The sequence below is a fragment of the Trachypithecus francoisi genome, unplaced genomic scaffold (genome assembly GCF_009764315.1).
Source record: "Trachypithecus francoisi isolate TF-2019V2 unplaced genomic scaffold, Tfra_2.0 Lachesis_group19, whole genome shotgun sequence".
NCBI classification, from domain to species: Eukaryota; Metazoa; Chordata; class Mammalia; order Primates; family Cercopithecidae; genus Trachypithecus; species Trachypithecus francoisi.
Genome location: NW_022681464.1, coordinates 8,195,756 through 8,220,435, shown reverse-complemented (window position 1 = coordinate 8,220,435; position 24,680 = coordinate 8,195,756). Strand labels below are relative to the sequence as shown.

Genomic DNA, 24,680 nt, shown 5'->3' with positions numbered 1-24,680 from the left:
CAATGTGTGCCAAAAGTTTATTGTTTGGGTACTCATTGATGGCCCTGGTCTCTCATTCTTGAATCTTTTCCTTTTGATAAAACATGCTCTTTAATTAAAAACATCCTCCAGACACCAAGACGGCCGTTCATTCTCCATTCAGCAGCTGCAAAGCTGGAGGAGGAGAGGGAAGGGCCAGGGAAATGGCTGAGGCCCATAACTTAATTCCTGTGCATTAGCCCTGGCCTGCATTCGCCCTTTCCAATCTTGGCTTCTCTGCTGGTGAAACAAGCAGGATTAGCGCGTGATAAGAGAAGCTGGGGTCATAATTACACCCTATGCGGCAGAGCAGCACAACCACCAAATAAATCCCTGGACAATTATTAAAATGGCCCAATGCATTACACAAATTAGAACAGGCTGGGACTTTTTGGGAGAAGGAAGGGGAGTGAAGACCCAATATTTAAGTGTTCTTGTAAGCCATCTAAGATATTAATGTTGCAAAGCTCCTTATGAATATTTAAGAACATAAAATGGAGCTTCGCTGCAGCCCCACATCACCACAGAAGCCTGTAATACAGCTGAGTCCACTTAAGAAGTAGAGCCTGTGTCCACGGCAGATTGAAGCCAGATGAAACAGGGCTGCCCGTTTGTGGTGGAAATGCTCCTCACAGACCAATTTAATGAGGTTGCATTATAACCTCACAGAAGAGAAGTTAGTTAAAGACTCCCACTCACTTTGAAGGGTGGGACTCCCCCATGATGGTAGACCATTTCCCCCACTCCTCAAGGATTTTAGGGGACTGACACAGAACTGATGAAGTCTTTATTTACCCATTCTGTTCAGGTCTCAGTTACACATAACCGTCTTAGAACCAGACATGTGGGACCCTTTGGCTCACTTGGCAGTGATTCTCAGAGCTGCATTTGGGGCAGCTGATTCTTCTCAGGGAGCAATTACCTCCAAGTTCTTATAAGGAGTGAATGAAGTCTCCTGGATAAAAGACAGGGCTGCTCTGGTGGGAGAAGGGTCATATTCCGAAATCAAGTTAGACGGTGTCTTTCCCAGGACTGACCCTGGTGCGTCCTTATACTGAGAATGGGGGAGTGGACTCTTGTAAGGTGGCTGGAGAAACCAAGTCAGCAGGACACAGGGGAGGATGCTGGACAGAACCGCGGGGGCCTTGAGTTTTGGCTTAAGCTCAGTCATGTTCTCACTTTCTCTCCTGCTTTTTCCACATCTGTCAAATGGGAATAAAATTATTGGGAAGTCTGATCATTAATGGAATAATAGATCTAGGTACACTTGGGAAGAAGGGTACTATAGAATGTGATGCTAGTATTATTTCTATTTTTACTTGTATTTGATAGCGGTTCTGCTTTACACCCTTCAGAGCTTCTCTGACTTCGTTCTGCCTCCAGATAAAGGAAAAGAAGGAAATGATCCTATCCCTGATCACCGACTCCCTTCCCCACTTCCAGGCTTCTGGCTGCCTCTTTCAGAGTTAGGGAAACCCCAAGGGCAGTAGACCCCATAACTTCTGTGGCAACCCTTGGGTGTGGAGGCCTGTGAGAAGGTAGAGCAAGTCTCTGCCTGCACAGAGGGATCTGAAAATGCCATCCTTCTTTATGACACAGCGATGCTGGGTTGGGAGAGGAAAGGAAGACTCCATACCTCCTAGGGTTCCAGGCCCTAGCGATAGGGAAGGGAATGTAGCATGAGGGGCAGATGGACAGACAGACAGCCTGTATGAGTGCAGAGGAAAGGAAGTCTGGCCACAGAATATTCTTTGCTTTCAGGGTCCTCCCCATAGTCCAGGAGGAGAGCAGCACTTGTCCAGCCAAGCCTGGCTTTTCACACCCCATGGTGCCCACAGCACACAGAAGACTATGAATTGGCAGTGCATGCATTTTCTCAGAAGCTAATAACAGAACAATTCCTTGATCTCACTATTTTTCAAACTTTGATAATGATAGCTACTATATATTGAGACATCACACAAGCACCCTGAGAGCTAGAGCTAAGTATTATCATCTCCACTTGACACACAGAGCTCAGGGAAGTCTGGGCTCTCACTGATTGCCTCTCTCTCTTTCTCTCTTTTTCTCTTTCTCTTTCTTCCCTGTCTTTTCTCTGTCTCTATCTGAAGGGTTCAAATACATACACAAAGGTATCATCATCTCAGGAAGGATTTTCTGTCTGGCCCAGATCCTTTGACACCCAATGCTAGCCCTCATAGTCACCTTCAGCCTGGCTTAACCATGTAAGAATCTATAAGCCATTGATTATAGCTTTATTAAAACTCAACAAATCTAGCCCTAAAAAGACAGCTGACATGGGTTTAGGTCATATCTTCTTACTTACTAGCTGTGTGACCTTGTACAACTTATCCTCTTTAAGCCTCTGTTTCCTCATTGTAGAAGGGGTGGGAGAAAAATGAGAGTACCCACCTCTGGGTTAACATGAGGATTCTGTGAGACAATGTCTGGAAAGGGCTTGGTACGTGGCACAGATTCTGTGTGTATGACATGGTAGTTATCATCATCATCTTCGTCACTGGTCTGAGATTCCTCTTGCAGAGACTCATTCCACTGAGAGCTTAAAACTCAGACACCTGCGGGGAACAGATCACATATGAGGTCTTTATCTTCCAACAGTGTTATAAGTCCAAGAGCATGCAGTGTAGGCAGACGCCTTCCATGGTCCCTGTCAATGCAGGGCTTTTCTAATTCTATTAAGTATCTGAGGGTGATGGGGACCTTGTAGGAAGGGGGCACAACTGATGTGCCTAGAGGCATAGGAATGAGGTGTCAAGAAGGAAAAGAAAGCCTACAGCAAGGAAAGAATAATCTTTAGGAGGACCATGTTTCTCTAGGTTTCTGGGCCAGTCTTATTCTTCACATAGTGGGTTCTTTGGATTGTTTTGTTAGATGTCTGAGGCAAAGATTACCAAATCTGACTTTTCCCTGAGTAACAGGTGACTTGCAAATACCATCAATCAACCTTTCGAAGTTACCATTAATTACTGTTCATTAACCATGATGCAAAATACTTTGTCATTTAACCCCTGCTCACAATAACTATTATCCTTACATTGCAATTGCAGAAACAAAGGCTCAAAGTCACACAGTTTGGAAGTGGTGGCCCTGAATTTGAAATCAGACATCTGTACCTAGATGATACACCCTTTACAAATGTTGCTGAGATTGTGATGCTTTCAGCCTGGCCCTGGCTTCAAATTCACCTTGTAGTTATAGAATACATGTGGTCCCTTTCCTCTAAACACTTATCACTCAAAAACATTTAGTATATACCTTTGGGCCAGGTACTGATGTAGTCTGTTGTTGGAAAAGATGCTACTGACTCATCATTACTAGGGCTTAAAGGAGGGTTGGGTTGGGGTTTGTGTTGGGACATCCACACTTTCTCAACTACCTTTAACTGGGGGCTTGCATGCATTTATAGGATGCATCAGAGACACAGTCTGGAGCCAGCGATCAGAGGGTTTCTGTCTTCATGTGAAACTGACTGGCTTCCAGGCACAATGATGGTTCCCTGAGGATTACCGGGTCACAGAATTATGGAGCTGGAAAAGTCTTTGATTTCATCAGCATTTCAACTCACTGAGCTGACCAGGACGTGTGAGGAAGACAGTAAAAACAAATACCTGCAGAGCAAAGACACTTACATGCCTGCCATGTGTGGCTCCTCCACTCTTGCTTAGGAAACCTTCATCTTTCTCCTTTTGCTGTCTAAACCCCATTCTTTTTCATGAGATCTTTTGCCTATTTTAGCCCTCACTTGTTTTCTTTTCCTGTGAATGCAAGGGGCACTTATAATCTGTAGACACCCATACTATTGTATTCTTTTGGTGTTCTCTAATTGTTTTATGTGTAAGAGTTTTGTTTCTACTAGGCTCTGGTATCTAGGATGGTGAGTGCTTTGAGAAATGGGGTTGTGTTCACCAGCTTAGTGCTTGAAACACAATAGTTACTCAGTAAATATTGACTGGTTTAAGAAATGAATGGATGGAGAGAAAGTATGTCTTCTCTTGAATTCCGCATTAAGCCTAGCACAGGACTGAGCACATCATGGATACATAGTGGTTCCTTGATACTACTGACCCTGCTCAGACAAATTCTTTTTAAAAAATTACTTTAAGGCAACTTCCAGTACCTAGATATGATGGAGAGTGCCACACAGGTCCTGGTATGGCCTCTAAGGTGCTGTGCTTTTCATCAAGAGAAGTATATGTCATAGTGTGCTCTTGGAAGGAAAGAGATGTGGTTTCCTGACAGGCTTGATGGATTTAGGAAAGCAGGAATGCAATCATTTCTGGGGGCTCCCGTATAATCCCACGAGGAACATCAAACCAACCCATGGTAACTAGAAAATCATGGAGTCTGCCAGGTGGACTTCAAAGACGATTGATTTTAGTGGCTTCCTAACCATTTTTTTTTTTAAAGTTGTAGATCTCTTCCTCAAATGAAAGCTGTAAGTTGAATTTGAAGTTTCTCTGATTAAAGTAGAGTGTAGGGCCCAGAACCTTGTATTCTTAGCTTCTAGAGGGGTTCTGAGAGTCTCCTAGAGCTTCTTAGAGAACACTTTGAGAAACACATTGGTGACTGTAGGGGACAAGTGTTATTCATTTTGGTGACCTAGCATCTAAACTGGCTTTTAATTTTGGGGAAATATAATTTTAAGTGAAGCTGAATTTATGGATATGGGTACATCAGAAATATTAGATTCAACATGCTGTCTCAAGTATCTGAGATTTCTAAGTATTTTCTCAGATGGCTTACTGAAACCTGCTAATGGCTCATAAGGAATCAAGATGCCAGAAAACTCCTGATATAATGTAAAGAACCAAAAAAAGCAAGGAAGGTTGACATGGGTTTATCCTGTGTAACCTGTGTAATTTATCCATGTGTAACCTGCTCACACACCCTTAACTGTATCACCTAGGAGAGATCCAAAGATGCTTCCTTTACCAAAGCATTGTGAAATACTACAATGGGGAGGGCCAACATCTTTGATGAGTGCCATAAGGGCTGTGACTTTATGCTGAGAGTGCTGTGGCTGAAATGGGATTCCTGATTTCATAGGGGATGCCAGGATCCTCAGGGGAAGAAACCAAGGAGTGACAATTGTAAAACCTCCAGAGGCAAGGTGGTACATGCATTATTTAATGTTCTTAATTGCATCAGAATCCATGCTGGCTAACTTAAACAGAAAAGAGATTTTATAAAAGGATATGAGGTAGCACACGAGATGCCTTTGGACAAAGCCCATGGCTGTGGGGCAGCTTTAGTCAGACGCTGCCACCCCCTGGCACTGGTAACACTCAGGACTGGATGCCTGAGCTCTGCAGTCTCCCCCTTACATAGCTGGCGGTCTCTACCACTGTGCTTGCTAGGTGTCAGTTCCAGTGCGTTTAGCTTCCTCTTCATCTTGCTCACTTCCAAATCCAATTTTCACATAGATGTGTCTGATTTTTCAGAATCTAAGTCACATACCTATAACCGAATTGCAAGGGAATATGAGAACTTTTAGCTAGGCATTTTACTGCACTACAAAAAAAAAAATTGCATTTCGGTTAACAAGGAAAAAGTGGGGAATGGCTATTGGGTAAGCAGCTAAGAATGTTCAATACTGCATGATTCCATAATAAGCAGCAGGCTAGTTTGCTAATTAGAATGGTCTGGATCCACAGGGATCTTCGGGATGGCTAATTGATTATGAGGTCTTTGCACTGAAATATATGGACAGTCTCCGAAGATCCTTCTTGGTCCATAGAGTCAAAACAAACAAACAAACAAACAACAAACACTAGACTTAGAGGACAAAACCTTCTTTGAGTCACCAAGTATAGAGAATAATTGCTCCTCATTCAATTTCTAAACTCAAGCCATAGACCCAAAGCCCACAGGAAAAAGGAGAGGCTAGATACCTTTGGAGAAGAACCCTGAAATTAAAGCAAATGTATATACTGCAAATCCTACTCCTGACTGTCTTTAAAGAGATCTGGAGTGATTTACCAAGGTGACAATGGCTTGGGAGAAATAGAATCTATACCTTTTAGATCTTTCATTGACTTTGGTTGGATCCAGTATACCACTTTGGTTCACTGGTCAGGAGGGGAACCTTATAGGGGTCAGATGATACATTTTGAAATCATAGTTGGCCTAGTAGACTCCAAGCCATTCTATGGTATTTTTCTCAGTTCCTGACTATATGGTTGGAATGGATATGTTCAGTACAAGGCAGAATTGTCTCCTTGATTTTCTAAAAGATTTCTATGTTAGAAAGTGCCAAATGAAAGACTTAAAGTAGTAAACCAAAAGCAATACCTTGTCTCCAGGGGATATCACCGAAGCCATCAGAGACTTGGAAGGTGCAGATGTTGTGATTTTTATCAAAACCCCATTTTAATCACTTATTTGTCCATTGCAGAAAGTGGAGATATCCTGAAAAATGGTAGTAGATTATTATAAATGTGAAGAAGTAGACTCCAATGACAGCTGCTCCAGATATAGCCACTTCACTGAAGCAAATAACTCAGCTCTTGACACTTACTCTGTAGCTATTTATATGGCAAGTGGTTTTTTAAAAAATTTGGTTCCAATAGAAAGACAACATGTGCTTTCACCTGGCAAGGATTGCAGTATACTTTATTGCTCTGGCTCCCCATCTCTATGTCATAATTTAGACCACAGAGATATTTAATCATCTCTTACACCTACAAGAAATCAGGCTGGTTTAGCATATTGATAACATGCTGAAAGGACTTGGAGAACAGGAGATGTATATACTATAGATATCTGAATAAGATACATCAATGGCAGAGGATAGAAGTTGAATTACATGAAAATGCAGGCACCAAATGGTCTTAAACAATTTCTTATTTCTGTTTAGTATTTTGCAATATACAAGCACAGATTTCTAAATAAAATTTTATATAGTTACAATTTGTTGTTTCTATTTTATGTTTTTTTCACTTACTCTCTCTCTCTCTCTCTCTCTCTCTATATATATATATATATATATTTATGTGTGAATGTTGTGAGTTTCACCTCTACCTAAAATGCCATCATCTGCTTAGCTTTGCTGCCCCGTTAGAGCTTGGGTTGTTACTGGTTTTTCTCTATTCTAAATACTGTTGCTATAAATGTCTTCAGAAAAATTGCTTCTTTTTTGGTTTGGGTTATTTCCTTAGGGTGTATTTCCTTAAAATGGAATTATTATGTCAAAAGGTACAAACAATTTTATAGCTTTTGTTACATATTGCCCTATTGCTCTCCAGACAGATTGAACCAATTTACAATGCTACTGACAGTACCTATGCATGCTATTTTCCCACAGTTGACCCAGTTGGATTTTCGATGTTTTATTTATTTTGGTCAATTTAATATTGTGCAATGATACCCTATGGTTGTGTTAATATGCCTTTCTTTAATTGTTAGGAAGTCTGCACATTGCATAATGTGACAACACTATTTGTGATTCTATAGTTTGCTCATACTATTCTGGTTTCCCTGATGGGTTTGTAAGTCTGTCAGTGGTAGAGACTGTGAATCATCCATGTATCTATCCATCTGTTCATCATTTATTGACTGCTTATTATGTTTTAGTCCAGGCACTGTGCTAGGGCAAAGGGGTACAGGATAAAAGATGCAGTGCTGATCCTTAAGGGGTTTTCATTGTAGTTGGAGAGAGCAAAAAAGATCAGTGATTATAATTAAATGTGACTTTACATGTGCACAAAGTGTAATGGGGTTCAGAAAAGGGGCATAAGGGAGGTTTATCCAAGTTGTCCTGTAAGAACATGGAATGCTTCTAAAAGGAACCATGCTTGTGTTCAGGTAGCCAACCTCAAAGAGGATGAATCAAGCTTCAGATGGTAAGTAAAAATTAGCTATGGGGAAAAGGAGTGAAAGATGGGTTGTGCACTCAAGGATAGAGAACAGCATGTGTAAAGTGGTCATGAACTGAGACCTCAAAGAAAGGGCTGAGCAGTGACATGTTGGGAGAAAGGCTATAAACTTAAGTGAATCTGTTAGAATGTTTTTGGCTTTGAAAAATGGAAAACTCTGACTCAACTAATTTAGATAGTAAGACAAACTTGTTTGTTATCTCGTTAAGCAAGAAGTTCAGAGGTTGAGCTGCTCCAGGGGGCTTGACAATGGCATTTAGGATCCAGGTTCTTTCTGTTTTTCTGCCTTGTCATCCTATGGGGCTTCCGTCATGGTTACCAGATGGCAGTACCACTGTGCAAGGCATCTTTTGTAGACAGAACAATATGGGGTGGAAGAAAAGGGACTTCCTCTTCCTTATGTCTCTTTTCAACAACAAAGAAACCTTTCCCAAAAGCTCCACAGAGGACATTCTTCTTCTCAGCACATGCTAGGTCACAGGCTTATCCCCAACCCAAGCTCCAGACAAGAGGATGGCATTACCATGACTGACTGAGATGTTTTAGGACTTATTTATGGATTGAAAATAGGTTCACCTTCCCTGAGCACTGGAACTGATCAAAATCATAGATAAGCAAAGAAAAATGGGGAAAAGGATGTTGGATACATAATCAATTGCATGTTCTGTATTAGAGATTTAATATTTGTATTCCCTATGAGGCTAGTTGATTCATGGATGGTCACTTCTAAATTATTTCACATGGAGATCTTATAATTAATCAGTTTTGAGCCATGTAAAGTTCCAGTAGTATTTGGGGAGTCATAGATAGCAGTACCTTCCTCACTCTTCCCTAAAAAAACTGCGAGTGAAGGGAGATGAATAGAGTTATTATATGAATATTCATTGCATGCCTATGATGTGTTAGACACAGTGCTAGGTGCCATGGATGCAGAACAGAATAAGATACAGTACTCAGCTTTTGCCCCCAAAGAGTTCACAATGAAGGTTGAGGTGAGGAGATAGGTGAAAGGATAAATAGATATACTGATAAGATATAATTATAAATATAACAAAGCTGTCATTTATTGAGTATCTGCTATATTATACCTAAGAACTTTACCAAGTTTTACATTTAATTTTTACAGTTACCCTGATTTCTCCCATTTGCCATTGAGTGAAGTGAGCCTCAGAAGGATTAGGTGCCTTGTTCAAGTTTTCATGGCTAGTAAGTGTGAGAGCTAGAACTCAATCTAAGGTCTGCTGACTCAGAGCCCATGCTCATCACTGCTTTTCTCTGTTATCTCCTTGTCATTGACTCAAACACCAAAGTGCCATGAATCCCCAGAGGAGAGTTATGCTCATGTTGTCAGGAGTAGGGCTATGATCATTCTGCAAAAGAACTGCAGTGTGAGCTGCATTTTGGAGGGCTGGAGGAGTAACCAGATGAACAGGGTGTGAAAGATCTAGCCATGAGGAAGAACATGTATAAAAGCTCAGAGCATGAAAGACCTGGAAGATGGAATACATTAAAAGTTGGGACTGAAGAGGTGGGGTGGGGCCAGATGGAGACTTCCTCTTCCTTATATCTCTTTTCAAGAACAAAGAAACCTTTCCCAAAAGCTCCACAGAGGACATTCTGCTTCTCAGCACATGCTAGGTCACAGGCTTATCCCCAACCGAGCTCCAGACAGGGGGATGGCATTACCATGACTGACTGAGATGTTTTAGGCTAGTACCTATGTTTAGAAGTTTAGACTTGTCTTTGAGGCAAAGTTTTTGAAGCAAAGACCACCTTGGTAGCATTTTGGAAGATGAATTTGAAGGATTCAAGATCCTGGGGAGGCCAGTTAGAAAGCTGTTGTATGATCCAGATGAGAGACAAGAGACCTTTTTGGAGATAGAATCAAGAGAATTTGGTAGATTGATTCGATTTTGGGGTGAAAGAAAAAGATTTGAAGATGACTCCCACATGCCTGGAATGAGCAACTAGATGGATTATGGCACAGTGTATTCATGAATTGGCTTAATCAAAAAGAAACATAAAGTTGTCTGTAACTGGGAAGAAATTGAGGTAGCTCCTAGAGCTGAAGGAAGAGATGTAGGAACCAAGGTCCCAAGACTTGTAGGGAGTTATTTGTCTCTCATCTTTGCTTATATCTGCTTGATGTTTTATGTATACCAGCAAAGATGACCACCAATAACTTTAATATGTATCCCCAATCATTGCAGTGGAAAGATAACTTTTCTTACCCATAAGCTTGCTTGAGTTGTAGGTTCATTCTGGACCAATCCCTGTATCCAGGGAGATGAGATATTATGGTGGCCAAGCCAGGATCAAATACTCAATTATGTGGTCAGAAGAAAGGAGGTGGGGCAGAATGTACTGGGCAGCCCAAGATAATACCTATAATGCTTCACTTTAGATGCTGTTGACCAAGAGAGAAGGCAATGGGGGAAGAACATTAAGTGGCTTTCAATCTAATTCTAATTTGAATGTGTGGGATTCACAGCATCAAACTCCCCAGCAGACTCCAAGTGCCATAATATTTTATTGAAATCAACATGCTGGTGAGACAAGGAGCCTGACAGATAGCAGATGGCTCCCACACAGAAAGGCTAATCAATTCAGACAAACAACAGTCATCATAAAAGAGTGGAACGTACACAGCATACACACTCATCTGAGCAGCTCAGAGACAAAGCCTCTTGCTTGGCCTAACCAGGAAAGAGAAACAGCCTCTTTGAGACAATGCTGTGGGAACATCTGGGCATCCTAGACCCTCTCTGGCTGACCTAACCTTCCACCACTCACTCACACAGATCTGTGCACCACTCGCACAGGCTACATTAGACTCCTTGAGCTTTCCCACCTCTGCACCTCTGCTCGCTTCCTCCCCTCTTCCTGGGCTAACCTATCCCCTCCCTTCTTTTGGACCCAATCCCCAAGGTCCAGCTCAAGTGCCCCCTCTTCCTAAAGACTTGGAGTGTTGTTAATGCTCCATGGATGTGTTTGTGACTGATATAGTTTGAATGTGTGTCCCTGCCCAAATCTCATGCTGAAATGCAATCCCCAGTGTTGGAGGTGGGGCCTGGCGGGAGGTGATTGGATCATGGGGGAGGTTTCTTATGAATGGTTTAGCACCATACTCTTGGTGCTATCCTCATGATGGCAACTTCTCATAAGATCTGGTCATTTAAAAGTGTGTAGACCTCTTGCCTCACTCTCCTGCTCCTGCTTTTGCCATGTGATGTGCCTGCTTGCCCTTTGCCTTCTTCCATGATTGTAAGTTTCTTGAGGCCTCCTCAGAAGCTGAGCAGATGCCAGCACCATGCTTTCTGGTCAGCCTGCAGAACTGTAATCTAATTAAACCTCTTTTCTTTATAAATTACCCAGCCTCAGGTATTTATTTATAGCAACATGAGAATGGACTAAAAAAGTACCTAATCATCTGAATTAGATATACTAGGTTGCAGATTTCTTGAGAATGGGTGGCATGCTTTATACATCCTTGCATACCCAGGAGCATTTGGCTCAGGACCTTGAACTAAGTTCTTAATACAGTTTCATTAATTCACTTCCAATCTTGGGGTGGGAGAGTTATATTTCTTAAGAAATGGAAAAAGTATTTACAATATATAGTAAAGGATTAATAATGTTAATATATTAAAATAAGCCTTTACAAATCAATAATAAAGGACAAGAAATCCAACTGGGAAGTAGGCCAAGAAAATTAACATGAAATTCGCAGAACAACCCATACTTATCAAAAAGATCAACGTTAGTAGTTATCAAAGAGACGCAAATTAAAACAATTTTATTAAACTGTTGCTTATCAAATTGGGTAAGATTGAAAGATAGATTCTGTAGTGTTGGTAAGACAGTGGTGAAACAGCTACTCATATGATACAAGGTGGGACTGCACATGGGTACAACTTTCCTGAAGATAAATTTGGCAATTTTTATTAAAAGTCTTTAAAATGTTCAAACTTTTAAAATCTGTAATTCTGTTTCTAGGCTTTTATCCTAAGAATGTTATCAAAGCTTCACACATAGATTACATATGGGGATGCATATCTTAGTATGGTGGTGAATTAACCGGCTAATTCTCACTTATTCAGTGTCTAAAGGCAGCCCATAAAGAGAAGTGAGATTTATACAGCTCCTTCTACTTGCCTGACTTACAGGTTGATAATTGATTTGATGCCTGCTGGAATGTGGTAAGCAGCTTTCTTTCCATTGGTAGGGGATGTTCTACCCTACCTGATGGACCTCCACCTGTGATCTTTTATTTTAATCTAAGCTTCTGTTATGAAGACCTCTATTTCCCATACCATGCTGCAACTTCTATCATTATTTCGCTCACCTCTCAGATCCTGAATGTCTTTGGAGAGCCTGATACACTATACAAGAGACTGAACCAGCAGGTGAGGTACACACTGGAAGGAGGAACCATACTTTATTACTCCTCAGGTTATTTAAGCACTATCAACCCATCCATCCATCCATCCAAATGTCCATCCATCCATCCATCCATCCATCCATGCAAATGTCCATCCATCCAAATGTCCATCCATCCATCCATCCATCCATGCAAATGTCCATCCATCCGTCCATCCATTCATCCATTCATCCATCCATCCATCCAAACATCTCTCCCTCTTTCCCACCCAGTAGTGACTGAGCACATGCTGTATGCCAGAGACTGTGCTGAGTGTTGGGTGCTAGATTTGCACAAACAATAGGCATGTTCCCTACCACAAAATTACTCACAATTCAGGGGCATGATGGACTAGTAAAGAGGTAGTTAACTGTTTCTTCTAGAGGTCAACACACACAAAGAATCTGGAGCATGGGGTAGGGAGGGGTTATATTCCCCTCAGATGATAGATTCTGGAGGTAGAACCTGAGAAGGGTTTTCAGAGTTAACTGTGGGTTAACATAGGAATAAGGGGAAATGGGCGTAAGGTATTTGACTGAAAGAGAGAGAGAGGGGAAGAAGGAGAGGGAGGGAGGGAGGGAGGATGAGAGAGAGAGAGAGAGAAAGAAGAGAAAAGAAGAGAAGGAAAGAGAGAGATGTTTAAAGGCCCAAGTATGAGAGGAAGCATGAAGCATTAGAGGACACATGACTGTGGAGTTTGAGGTTTCAAGGGAAAAATAAGAGCCTGGAAGGGCAGAGTGGGGCAGGGCATGAAGGTCTTGCTGGTCATTCCTAGGAGTCCAAGCTGTATCTGAGAGGCAAGGTCGGGGGCATTGAAAGGTTTAAGGGAGAGAAGATTTAGGTATTTTTGAAAAATCAGAGTAGGATCAGGGAGATGGATGGATTGGAAGCTTAAGGCCAGTTGGGACATGACTGCAGTGATACAGATGAGAAGTTATAATTATCCCAAGGAGGAGCTGGACTAAGATATGGGGGCAAAGGAGAGGGAATACAGTCAAGAGATATTACCAAGGCCAAGTTGTCAGGACCCAGGGACTAGTCAGGAGTGCGTGGGGTGGGGAGAGTAAAGCAGTCATTGCAGGGATGAGGAGCAAGGAGGCATCAGCCCCAAGGAGGCTTCATCAGAAACTCATAGGTTCTTGGCATGAGCTAGCCAGTCTAGATCTAGATGTTCTGGGGGAAGGCAGAGAAAATGATTTCCACTCTTGCCCCATTTCCTGTGGAAGCCCACCTCAGCGTTCAGCTCTCCTCTGTTTCTTTTTCTCTTCTAGTCTGTCTCCTGGAGCTCCTCAGAGGTAGCTTCAGCTCATGGCTCAAACATGGCTCTGTGGCCAAGGCCTAGCATCCCCACAATTTCCTGGACCACAGATGGCTTTCCTGACAGCAAGTTCTGCAGCGTGGTCTCAGGAATGGGCAACTGCAGACACTTGACCCAGCTGAGAAGCTTCCTGAGTGGAGTTTGTACTTCATTTAACAAAATATTGCTGAGGGAGGGCCTGCTTTGTGCTCTGCATAGAGCAAGGTGCTATGCAAAAGCAATCTCTTAAGATACTGATTGCATTTTTTATTCTGCTTTCAAGATCCAGCTTACATGGCACCTATCCTACAAAATCTTTCTTAAGACTCCTCATCCCCCTGCAACCCTGGGTTCCCATGGTTTAACCCTCTATCCCATTCCATTTTACCTCAAATTATCAGTATTTCTTCATACATATATTCCTTCTGCTAGGCTGGAAATTCCTTGGGGGCAAGGGACAAATACAGTCCACTTTCCCCCTTCAGCATATCCCATCTTTGCTCTTCCTCATCTCTCAGCATTTCGAAAGTGTTTCATATAGTTAGTACTCACCACTAGGACTTCTAACTTCTTTGGTGGAGCAATGCTGTTGTTTATTTCTTCACCACGAATGTTTGCTAACATTCTTGAGGGGAAGACACAGAAAACTCTCCCGGGTTTAAAAAGCTGGTAACTGTGGCCTGAAGCTCTTAACACTCTCCTTAGTTACCTGATTTCCTCCAGTGGGTCTGGCCTACTCCAGGGAAGACATTTTGCCCTGAAAATGTGATGCTTTCAAGACTCCATAGAAAGCAAAACACTCAGCTTTCCGCTTGGGAAAGGGGCTTGTGCCTTTAAGACCTGCCTTGGGAAATCAGCCTGAGCAACATAATTGCTGTGAAATTACCCCAGATCACACCCACACATTCATTATGAGATTCCTTATTGACACCTTGACAATTTGTTTCAGAAGACATTATTGCATATTCCTCCCTCTGGAATAGATACAGACGCATATAGACATACGAGCCCACACATAATGTATATGCATATCAGTGTGTTTTTATTATATAATTATACAAGGCTATCAATCAGTTTTCATTTGGAACTCTTTGCATTTATAGTTCAGGAAGTTATTTAAAATCAAGAGGTGGAGAAGAGAGCCTCCTAGAAGAACCAAAGATGGAGAGTAGAATTGAGTAAGACAGTGGGCATGTCTTTGCTATTTGAGAACAGCACCTACCCCCACACCACACACATTCTTTCCTTCTTCACAATGCCAGGTTTTTTGCTACCAGTGGGAATTCAGTCCTGGAAAGCACTCACAAGAGGAGGGTGCCAGTGGAACAACTCCATGGGGAACCTCTTCAGGGACATAGCAGTGCCATCTTTGGCCTCTCCAGGCCATTCCCTTGGGTCTGGGATAACCTCATGGCCACACTGATATGCTTACAATGGCAAAGGGACAGCTGGGTGCCAGTCAGTTTCATACATCTCCCCAGGTCCCTGAAGATCAAGCATAGTATCTGAGAACAGAACTTCCCAACCTTTTAAAGTCATGATACACATGAAAATGAGAATATTCATATTGCACACTATAGTAAACTGCAGAGGACTTGGGGCGTACATACAGGGCTTGGGAAAAAAGTCATTCCATTTTCTTTATATTATACAAAATGAAAACTAAAATGCAGTATATTAGGAAAGACATTATATATTAGTATAAAACATTTTTCTAGTTCTAATGAGAAACTTGAGTTTGCTTCCTTCCATGAATATAACTGTTTCATATCAGGGTTTATGCTCAAAATGTTTATACACAGTGCCTGATGACGACTTTTAAAATGATGATCTCTACAAATTCTTGGTAGTCACCCTTGATAAGAAACTTTGCACAAGTGGGTGATAAAAAATTTAAAGCAATTTTTATAACCATTAAAGATTCATAACAGTTGAAATTATATTTAAAGAATTTAACAGCTCCTCCTTTTATTTCATTGACAAATGTAGTGTTGAAAGTTTTTGTGATGATGCAGATGGGTTTCAAATCCAATAGTACTTATTCACATCAAGGAATCAGAAGAATGATTGCTCTCTCATTTGCAGAACTTGGTGGATGTGTTGCTGGAACGTTCACTCTGCAGCTGGCTTGGATGTTACTTGAAGGGTACAACCACTGCAAGCAGATAAAAGTATATAGCATATATGAAGCTCAATCCAGAGCCATTTCCACTATGCCCACCGTTAAACCGCACCTGTGTCTCTGCCACTTTTCTCCTCTGATAGGTGCACTTGGAGCTGCACACAGTACCCTTGACACATGAACATCTCCAACAGTTCATCAGACTTCCTGTCCCTATCATGGTGACAAGTGGGGCTTGCAGCTGTCTGCTGGAGTAGGTGTCTGGAGGTAGAGTATCTCCTTGGTTATCCTTATTGCAACTCTGTAGAGCAGCATGGGTCAGGCACTACTAGTCATGCACACTGTCCCTGGGGACCACAGTATATGCCATGAGACCCTTCTTACCTTGGGTGGCCTTCTGAGGAGCCACCGATAGGATTACTTGTGGCTACAGGAGACCATTCCTAGGTACTCTGTCTGCCCTCAATGTCCTGGAGCTGAGAGGGTCAGATTTTACATGACTGTAATTCATTTGTGGCATGCCGGCTGGGAAGCACATGTTAGATAAGTCCCTTCTCCTCTCTGAGCTGCATTTTCTCATCTGTGACTTCACTGGTTGCTTCCAGTGAGAAATACAGTCATGAAATAGAAAATCATATATTGTTGAATATAACTAGGCAAACAAATGAGTAATTTAAGTAAGTGTTCTTGGCCCTTGTCTGGAGGTTGCTAGGCAGGGAGGGATCCGTAGAGTTGTGTTAAAACGGGCAAAGGCAAGACCATCGTATCTCTAGGCTCCTTCCTAGGGTGCATGAGTTTGTGGTGGGTGTTCTGGTAAACCTGTTAGGAATACCAGCCCAGCAAGCATAGGATAGTGTCCTGGAGCTGGTAAGAACAGGCTAAATTGTTTCAAAAAGTAGCTGAATAGATTCTGGAAACCATAGAAAGAGGACCAAGTGGGATAAAGTTGGAAAAGAGCCAGGGGCAGCGAAGAGGTTGGCAAAGAGCTGCACATCACCATAGCTCATGTTTATTGACTACTGTTAGGTGCCAGGTAATGTGATCATGTATTTATATATATTGTTAATAACTAATTAATTCTTACAAATCCTGATAAAGTGGGTACTGTTTTCACTTAACAGATTTGAACACTGAGGCTTAGAGATGTTGTTTAAATTGTCCAAAGCCACAGGGCTGTTAAGGGGCAAAGCCAGGACTGCAGGCCAGTATGAAAGTAGTGCCTGTAATTGGATATATACTCATTTTTTGGAGGCCCTGTTTTATTCTGTGTGCTGCGTTCTTTGAGGATATTTAAGAGGAGAAGATGTTGCTTTCACTTTTTAAAACTTTCCAACTGTTCAAAGATCTAATACCTAAAGAGATCCCATGAATCATTTACAGTGGCCAGGACCTACTGCCTCTTCCTTTATAGGGTCTCTCTCTGTCTCTTCATTTCTGGCCCCCTTTTCACTGCTGTACTGCTTGTAAAAGCTCAAACTCAGGCAGACATTCAAAGTCACTGTAATCTAGCTTCAACTGAATCCTGAAAGAGTAGCTGACATGCAGTATGTGTTCAACTGATGTTAACTGAGTGAACGAATGGATGGATAAATCATGGCTTGGTCTCTTTCTTCCTTTCCCCCACTCTACACGGCCCTGTCTCTCACCAACTCTGTCAGCTTGCTGTGCCCTTAAACACCCTGTGCATTCTATGCCCAGGCCTTTGCACCTTCTAGGAGTGTGTCCCCAACTTCTATCCTCATCATTAAGTCCTACCTGGCCTGCAAGGCCCAGCTCACCTTCTCTGCCAAGTTCTATCTGACTAACATGTCTTCAAAAGACCTGCCTCCTTTGAACTTCTAGAGTCTGGGCCCTCAGGCAGCACTGACATCAGTGATTTGTGATACATTTTTGAACCTAATATGCTCTTATCCAGGCTGAAGAGTGAGCACCCAAGTGCAGCTAGTGCCTCAGGGGCCCTGTCTCACAGGACTCTGGAAGAGACTTATCTCTTGCTTAGTCCTGCATAGTGCCTTGCATTTAGTAGGTGCTCAATTCATATCATCAGAGTAATTGATAGGAAGCAACTTGTACACGTTAAACATATATAATTAATATGGTTTGGCTGTATGTCCCCACCCAAATCTCATCTTGAATTGTACTCCTGTAATTCCCACATGTGGAGGGACCTGGTGGAAGACAATCAAATCATGGGGGGCAGTTTCCCCATACTGTTTTCATAATAGTGAATAAGTCTCACGAGATCTGATGGTTTGATAAGGGGAAACCTGTTTCACTTGACTCTCATTCTCTCTCTTGCCTGCTGCGATATAAGATGTGCCTTTCAGCTTCCACCATGATTGTGTGGCCTCCCAAACCATGTGGAACTGTGAGTCCATTAAACCTTTTTCTTTTGTAAATTAGGTCTCAGGTATGTCTTTATCAGCAGCATGAAAATGAACTAATACAGTAAAGTGGTACCAGTAGAGTGGGGTGCTGCTGAAAAGGTACCCCAAAATGTGGAAGCAACTTTGGAGCTGGGGAACAGTCAAAGGTTAGCACAGTTTGGAGGGCTCAGAAGAAGATAGAAAAATGTGGGAAAGTTTGGAACTCCCTAGAGACTTGTTGAATGGCTTTGACCAAAATGCTGATAGTGATGTACACAATGAAATCCAGGCTGACATGGTCTCAGATGGAGATGAGGAACTTGTTGGAAACTGGAGCAAAGGTGACTCTTGTTATGTTTTAGCCAAGAGACTGGTGGCATTTTGCCCCTGACCTAGAGTTTTGTGGAACTTTGAACTTGAAAGAGATGATTTAGGGTATCTGGTGGAAGAAATTTCTAAGCAGCAAAACATTCAAAATGTGACTTGGGTGCTGTTAAAGGCATTCAGTTTTAAAAGGGAAGCAGAGCATAAAAGCTTTGAAAAATTGCAGCCTGATAATGCAATAGAAAAGAAAATCCCATATTCTGAGGAGAAATCCAAGCCAGCCACAGATATTTGCATAAGTAACATATGCTGGAATGTTAATCCCCAAGACAATGGGGAAAATATCTCCAGGGCATGTCAGAGGTCTTCATGGCAGCCACTCCCGTCACAGGCCTGATGGTTTAGGAGGAAAAAGTGGTTTCATGGGCCAGGCCCAGGGTCCCTGTGCTGTGTGCAGCCTAGTGACTTGGTGCCCTGTGTCCCAGATGCTCCAGCTGTGGCTGAAAGGGGCCAATGTAGAGCTCGGGCTATGGCTTCAGAGGGTGCAAGCCCTAAGCCTTGGCAGCTTCCATGTGGTGTTGAGCCTACAAGTGCTCAGAAGTCAAGAACTGGGGTTTGGGAACCTCTACCTAGGTTTCAGAAGATGTATGAAAATGCCTGGATGCCCAGGCAGAAGTTTGCTGCAGGAGTGGGGCTCTCATGGAGAACCTCTGCTAGGGCAGTGTGGAAGAGAAATGTGGGGTCAGAGCCCCCACACAGAGTCCCTACTGGGGCAACAACTAGTGGAGCTGTGAGAAGAGGGCCACCCTCCTCCAGACCCCAGAATGGTAGATTCACTGATAGCTTCCACCATGTGCCTGGAAAAGCTGCAGACACTCAACACAAGCCCGTGAAAGCATCCAGGAGGGAGGCTGTACCTTGCAGACCCACAGGGGTGGAGCTGCCCAAGACCATGAGAACTCATGTCTTGCATTAGCGTGACCTGGATGCAAGACATGGAGTCAGAGGAGATAATTTTGGAGCTTTAAGATTTGACTGCCCTATTGGATTTTGGACTTGCATGGGGCCTGTAGCCCCTTTGTTTTGCCCAATTTCCCCCATTTGGAATGGCTCTATTTACCCCATGTCTGTACTCTTATTGTATTTAGGAAGTAACTAACTTGCTTTTGATTTTACAGGCTCATAGGTGGATGGCATTTGCTTTGTCTCAGATAAAGACTTTGGACTGTGGACTTTTGAGTTAATGCTGAAATAAGTTAAGACTTTGGGGGACTGTTGGGAAGGCATGATTGGTTTTGAAATGTGAGGACATGAGATTTGGCAGGGGCTGGGGTGGAATTACATGGTTTGACTCTATGTCTCCACCCAAATCTCATCTTGAATTGTATTCCTGTAATTCCCGTGTGTGATGAGAGGGACCTGGTGGGAGATAATTGAGTGATGGGGGCAGTTTCTCTCATACTGTTCTTGTGGTAGTGAATAAGTCTCATGAGATCTGATGATTTGATAAGGGGAAATTCGTTTCACCTGACTGTCATTCTTTCTCTTGCTTGCTGTGATGTAAGACATGCCTTTCACCTTCCACAATGGTTGTGAGGCCTCCCCAGCCACATGGAACTGTGAGTCGAATTAAACCTCTTTCTTTTGTAAATTACCGAGTCTCAGGTATGTCTTTATCAGCAGCATGAAAACAAACTAATACAATAATGATCCTGTTTAATATATTCTATCAAAAATAATAATATTTACCACCCATGTTTTGTGCAAGATTCTGGGAATACCAACAACTTCTCAGAGCAAGAATGTCTGAATTGTGACTGGCAAAATGTACTAATGTTTCTCTTCTCCCCTCATTAATGGAATATCAAACAAATGCTCAATTAAATATAACATTACAGGCTCATTGGCATTTTTAAAAAAACTTTTTTACCAGCTAGTTCATCATTTTCGCTTTTTCCAAGAGAGGCATTTCTGCTAAAAGGGAGGGCTATAAAAATGCAGGCTATTTTTGCACTAAATGAGCCCTCCCCACTCTGACTGTCCCTGGAGAAGACTTCACCAACTAGGAAGTGGGTGCAACTGCAGGACCAGGAAGGAGATGGTCAACAGCCACCTTATGGACCTTCTAGGAGTTGAACTTGGAGTTCAGAGTCCTAGGTTGCTTGAGTGCCTATTTTTTTTTTTTTCTTAATTTAAGTTTGTGATTGACTTATGTGCACTGGCACTTTTAAGAGATTAGAATAAAACAGTGAGAATTCAGAACAAATGTAAATGGCCTCAAAGAAAAGTGGGGGGAATGACAATAATCTTTTTTAATGGCTGTAAAATGTAGGAAGGATAGATCATGAGCTCTCTGCATGGGGCCCTTGTCTGATCTCAATCCAGTATTGTAATTTAGACATGACTTTTTATTTAATTTCTGACTGAGAAAGGGAAATTAGAAAACAGCATTATCTCAGCTGCTTCGTTATAATGAACAATATTTCACAGTGCCAGCCCTGAAGTTACCTTCCAAACTTCTTTTACGAGGCCGATGTTGACTCCAGCTCTAGGAGAGCTTGAATTTCCCCACACACTTGAGGAGCAGTTGTTGCTTGAGGAACAGAAATGTAAGTATGGTTTTTAATTAGAAGCTGGTTTAAGGCTTAGGCAGCCCACAGGTTTGCAGGTAGGGGAAGGGAACAGAGATCATAAAATGAGGCACTGGAAGATACTAAAACCTGGACTAGGCTGTGCTGGACTTCCTTCCATGTAAGTAACAGTCCGCTTCTAATCTCCCAACCCATTTATTTGTTTAATTTTTAAATCGGGGGGATTTATCCCATCTGTAATTAACCCTTGCATCTGGCCAGAGCAGAACTGCCTTCTGTCCCTTCTCTTCCCTGCTCCCAGCCACTAAATACATAATGGTCTGATAAATATTTAAGCAGTGATGAGGGAGATAATGCAAGTAATCCATTAGAGCCGCCTGCCTGTGTTGGCACCGGAGAAAACGGGGGTGCTAAAGTGGATGGAGTAAGTGCTGAAATCCCAGGCTGAGCGGCAGGCTCCCTGACCGCAGAGGGCCCTGAGCACCGAGCCCGGCTGTAGATAGACCAGACATTTCAGGCCGAGGGAGCCCTTCCTCCCACTTGGCCTCCCTGAGCACATGCCCCTGCTCCCACAGTCCGCGTCCCTGCTGAGCCAGATGGGGTTGGGCCTGTATTCTGGAGTGGAAGATAACATGGGAATGGAGGTGGCATGAAGGATCACTGAGGTATCTGGCACTGAGGGATCAGTGAGGTAGATTGGGATGCCTACACTGCTGTTGCTGTGGGGCCTCCAGGACAGCCCACTGCTAACCTCTAGAGCCAGGGCATCGGCAAGCCCCAGTTTGCACAGGACAGTTCCCTGTTATACCATTTGCCCAGCATAGTGGTGGACAGTGCCCCCTTTCACTTTCACATATTCCAATTTGGATGATAAATTGTATGGTCACCCCACCTATAATATGGGTCACCCCACCTATAATTTTACGGTCACCTCACCTTTCTAATAAGATGCATTAGAATGATGGAGGGAGAAAGTGGTGAGGGGATGATAGCAGCACACTCCTCATAGCATATACCCCAAATGCAGCCATATATAGGGGTTCAAAATCCTACGCTTAACCCCAGGAGCCCTTCACCACACACACATGCACACTTCCAACTCCAATCTCCTCTTGCATTTCACCTGTATCTCCCTCTTGGTCATTGCGATCTCTCCTGATTCTAATGTTGGTAAACGCACCTTATCACCCTCAGTCCCTTCAGGGTATAATCTGCGTCTGATCTGTTGCAGCATCCGCTATAGCTCCCAGCTCAGTGTTGACTATGTTTGTGGAGTGAATGAATCAATTGTGGTTATCTGTGATTATGTTAAATCTCTCCTATTATCTCAGAAGGTCTTTGACTGCAGCAAATATTTTTTGATTCATCTTTACCCAGGGTATTATTCATATATCCAAATACATATCCAAATAAAACTTCCCTTTCAGTGAATGCACCCATCCCAAAATAATTGTATATGCACTTCATGCATACTCTCCTTCAATACCTCCTCTCCAGCCTCAGAAAATAGAAATATCAAGTTCCCCATTTTTTTATGATTTAATCTTTACTAGTTTTTTCTTAGGTTTCGCCTCTTTGGAATAAGTAGACAGTAAAAAATTCAAGATGGTCCCTATTATTCATTCAATTAATCCCTTCTATTCCTTCCCTCCATTTCATTCATCTATTTCATTTACTTCTTCATTCATCCAACATTCATTCATTAGATATTCATTGAATGCTACATGCTGGGCTAAACCAGTTCCTGGTGTGACTTCAGACAAGTCCTTCTGATGCCTCAGTTTCCCCATGAGCAGAATGAATTAAATATTACATTGCTGGCTTTAGAAACATCATCCGGGGTGTTCCTCTAGATCTGACATAAATCCATGGGTCTGCCTCCTTTAAGCTCCCCGGGGGCAAATCCAGAGAGTGAGCAGGGAAAGGGTCTCCAGGGGCTTCACACCCTCAAGTCTATTCGTGCATTGACTTTCCCTCCTGCCCCAACCCTGGGTCAGCTCGTGCTTAATGCCGGTGACTCTGCTCCTCTGGGGAGCTGCCTTGGGCCCAGCCCAGCTGCCCCATCCCTCCAGGGTTATGGGCTTCTATGGCCTTGACGTCAGTCCCCACCACTGCTGTGCCCTTGGGGCTTTTACTTTAGTGCTCGATGCCAGCAGCACCCCTGCAGTCTCTACCACCTCCCCTTCTCAGAAGTGAACTTGCCTGGACACACAGGTCTTCATGTTCTGTCAGTAATTCTTAGGGTTACCTATCTGCTCACTGACAGTCACATTATCCTTATTCACACACACACACACACACACACACACACACACATACACAGAGGCAGATGCATATGAACCTGTGTTTGCAACACGCATGCACTGATACATACATAAGGCTTGCAACTATTGCCCATAAAATCAATACATGCTTGTGCAACCATAAACTTCATGTGTGCACACATTTTGTACACATATAGGCAGACACATACACAACATACACATGAGTATACACACCCTAAAATCATGGAAAACATGAGATAGACACCAGTCTTTAGACATCTGCAGGACTCCCACGTGTAAGGCACTTTGCTATATGCTGTGTGGGACGCAAGGAGTGAGGATGTACACTTGTGCATGCGTATGCACACCCTGAACTTATACACCACCTTTCCTCACTCTCTTTAACACCCCTTCCTTTATTACTGGCATTGCAGGTGGCTGCTTACAGCAATTTGCTTTTGTTGCATGTATTTAGAGATGAGCCTGGACTTTTGCTCTAAAATAAAACTTCAATTCGAATCCAGAGCCCTCTTGTCCAAGATCTAAACGTTGCGGGACTGTGTGTTGGTGGTGAATGCCCAGGTCCTTGGCATGACCACTTAGCTGAACACTGACCTCAGACATCAGAGGAGCCACAGGTAAAGAAGTACTTTCAGTCCCTGGAGAGACAAGCATACCCGCAACTACAGCAACAAGACAGTGCACAGCTCTGCAGTCAGATCGAGTCAAATGGTAATGATTAGTTAGGTGACCTTGGGCAAGCTCATATCAAACTTGCTAAGCCTCAGTTTCCTCATCTATGAAATGAGTCAGTGATGGCCCTTCTTCATAGTGTTGTTGTGAGGACTGAAAGAGGATAAGCTAAGTGTTAGCAGAGGGCCTGTCACAGTGTAAGTACCTAATAGAACTATCAGCTATTATTATCAGATGGAATATACACACAAAATATGCTGTCTGCATAGAAGGTAGAAGGGAGCAAGTGAACTCCTTACAGGGCTGGGAGAAGCTGGCGCATTCTCGAGTTGCTTCAACTTGATCTTGGACTCTCTCTCTCCGCTTCCCTTACCTGTACTAGCCACAGGCCACTGGCTTCTGAAAGGACAACCCTTTTGGCTGAGTTATAAGGTCTTCACTGTGGAACTTCTTCATAAGTCTTTGGTGGTGTTTTCTTGGGCTGGGAGAGGGCTCTCCTCAGTGGAGAGGGCTGTCATAGCTGGAGACCATTGTGACTTATAGAACCTTCTCCGAAGGCCTTCTTCCCTACAGAGATAAACGGTGGAGTTGTTGGTGCTGCGAAGGCCACATGCATTAGGACAGGTGTGCAGGCCTATTTTTCCATCATTTGTCCACTTGGGGAACTGTAATTTACCTCGGTTTCCCCAT

At 42.9% G+C, this 24,680-nt stretch overlaps 1 long non-coding RNA gene across 1 annotated transcript; it reads right to left on the bottom strand.

The window, feature by feature from the left end:
• Window positions 1–817: 817 nt before the first annotated feature.
• On the bottom strand, window positions 818–24,531 carry LOC117063835. The gene is made up of 4 exons (XR_004429112.1): window positions 24,364–24,531; window positions 6,331–6,447; window positions 2,431–2,594; window positions 818–1,220 (listed from the first exon to the last, which is right to left on the bottom strand). It is a non-coding gene; the product is annotated as an uncharacterized LOC117063835 (long non-coding RNA).
• Between the last annotated feature and the right edge of the window lie 149 nt (window positions 24,532–24,680).